Raw genomic sequence first — 3,053 nt, forward strand, 5'->3', positions numbered from 1 at the left:
AGACCGTCATCAAAAATAGACTATATTGACTGAAGGTGGTGATACTGGCTCTAATATCAAGAAGACAAGCACTGCATCGGAATCTTCCGAAAAGCCCGGAAATCCCAAATAGACTAATTAGAATTTACGAAAGAATGTAGGAACAATTGGCAAAGAGCCGCTACCTTATGAAAATATTTAGCAGGAGACCGTATAGAGACGTGCTCTGCTCGTATACAGAGATTTGTAAGTTCGAAAATAAAAAAGTAGATCCATAAGGAAGTGATGGATGCGGTCAATAAAAATATCTTGGATCACCTGTTGTAAGGGACACACACCATCAATCTGGATAGTTGCGAATTCATAAGGGATTATTTAATGCTAGAATTTGAGTCATCAGAGTGCATAGAAGTCCTGAAGAAACTAATAGCAGATATTGTCTCCATAAGCAAGACAATCAAATACAAGCCGTTGTCTAAGGTCAAGGCGACTATGTGCCCAACGCTGTCTATTTCAAGATTGGGATGGCAAGGAGGAAGTCACACAAAGTATCGATGGAGAAATAGCCTACAACAAAAGTAAGGGAGATGAGGCCCAGAAGTCATCCAGATAAACCTCCATCCAAGTAAGACAGCGGCGGTGGTCGTCGAAGTTCCTTGTTTTGTAGACATTCGACCGTAGACTTGTTTGTATCAATTCAGTGTAGTCTTCAAGCCCCTCAAAACTTTCACGGGATAGGTGTTTTCTATCTAGAAATATTCGAAGAATTATTTTACATTTTCAAACCCTTAGGGTATATTTTATATCAAAAAGGCATTCCCTATAACTTGTATCTCTTCACGTCTTTCATAAGATCTGATGTATCTAGAACTCCTTATTGGAGGCCCTCTAGAGAAACACTTTATCTACCATACCTCCCAGAGCTTTCTTCAATCTGTAAGACCATCAACACATTCTATTTTTTAAGACCTTCAAAATATTTTCAAACCTTCATTGTCTTTGAAATTTGTTGATAGAATTTTCGGCAGAATTTCTATCTTTGCTTTGCCTCTGATTTCATTTTCAAGGTAATGGACAGCACTGATTGTCGCATAAAACACAAATGGAATGTTCATCAGCAACAGTATTCCAATGAATATGAAATAATTACAAAGAAATTATCATTCCCCATCAGTCACATTTTAAACATTTCACAAAAACTTGAAACAAAAAAAAAAAAAAAGAATCAAACCCGAAAATTTCCCTTTAACACAAATAGAGAATCGATGGCGTGTGTTTGTTTACCTTTCGCGCTATATCGCGCCAGATATGGTGTGCATATATTTCTGTGAATGCGGGTGGTGCAACAAGGTATCATTCCTCAAAATATCAACTACAACAACAACAAAAGCAACAACGGCAGTATGTAGATAGATTTCCAAGTAAATATTCTGAAAGCCGATGTTAGTGAGATGTGTGGTCTTGTGTCCACACAAATGTCTTTGTCTGTTTGCATACCCCCAACTGGCGGTCGTTGATGTTTTTTTCTGCCCTGCCACTCTCGCACTGATTATAATCTTCGAAGAATTTTACGCCGACATCATTCCCGCAAACATTGCCTACGGTTTGCTTGGCAATACCAATGGTGACGCATTCATAATTGCTATCATTTAGGTGGCCCAGGAAGATATAAAACTTTAAGTGCTTGGAAACAGGATGTTGTGGTGTTCATATGGAAATGTTGTGAGGGTGTGTGGGTGTGGAGAAGATTATGTCTAATCGTTAAGCCATACACTAGACGTGTAGAAGGAATGCTTGAGGTATGGAGATTAGTAGGATTTGATATACCACGCAGGTGGCCAACCATAGATTTTTATTGCAAATGTCAGGCGCGACATTGTAGTTGCTACACAAAATATGACGTAAATATTTCAACGTCGTTATCGAAAAATAGGATGTTTGCTTTTGCAATTGGAAGAAGAATAGAAGTAAAGGTCGTCTATTTATGGATGGATTATGGGTATTCTATCTTTAGAAACTCTTTTAAAAAACACGTATCGAAAAAATTAATCGTAAATATCTCCTTAAGAAGTATTAAATCTATAGAAACGCTCTTAAAGGTTTGATATCCATTCGGTCGAAGTCGATTGCATTGTTTATGTTCCAATTGGCGGACATCACACTCCTACGCATGATGCCAATATATTTCTCTCCCACATTCTAATCCTTTCCATTTGAGCTGACGATATGCAGAAAAGGAGTAGGTGAGGACGAGTCGAATCACTTTCTTGTATATTAGCAACTTTGCCTACGAAGAAAGTCTTCCTCGCATTCGAAAGAGTCTTTGATATGCAAAGTTCATCTTTTTGGCCTTTGAAAGCCCATAATCCACGTGACGACAGAAGTCGGATTTTTCGTGCAGGATGATTCCAAGACATGTACTTTCAGAATCTTACTGAATCTGTAGAAATAGCAGCAGTACAGCTCCAAGCACAGATCAACTCAACGAAACAAACAAGTAGACCAGGATACAAACAATTAACATGCTGCCACCACCGACTGCACAATGGGTCCACTGGGACCAACACAACACAAACATTAAACTGGACTTTCCTAACGGTCAGTGTCACCGCTGTTACAAAACCTCTTAAGAAAGTAAGTTTGGGATAGTCCTTAAGTGACCTATTGAAGTTCCACCCCACCCTCCGTTCCTTACACCCATATTTGCTAAATCTCCGATGTCATTTTATTAACAGCATTCCATCTCACACCCACATGAATCCGTCAGGGATAGGCCCTTTCGAATCATCTATAATTTGGAAGTCAACTTCCCTGTTCGTCCAACCATTCCTTCAAAATGCTAACAACAAACTCCTGAAGGACAGTATTCTGCCTATTATCACCATCCACCAGATTACGAGGTCAGAGCCAATCATCTTCATTCAGCTGCAAATCACGCTAAAGCTTGTATATGGTAGCCATGTATCGCACTTTAAGATCAAGCTGGACAGCGCCAAGTCGTCGTGCCATTCAGCACAAAACCGTCGCGAATGTCTGGCAATTCCTGTACAAACGTTTCGTCACCAATAAATTCA

The sequence above is a fragment of the Musca vetustissima genome, unplaced genomic scaffold (assembly GCF_032173495.1).
Source record: "Musca vetustissima isolate MV318-11 ecotype Yass unplaced genomic scaffold, APGP_CSIRO_Mvet_v1 utg8949, whole genome shotgun sequence".
Classification (NCBI taxonomy): Eukaryota; Metazoa; Arthropoda; class Insecta; order Diptera; family Muscidae; genus Musca; species Musca vetustissima.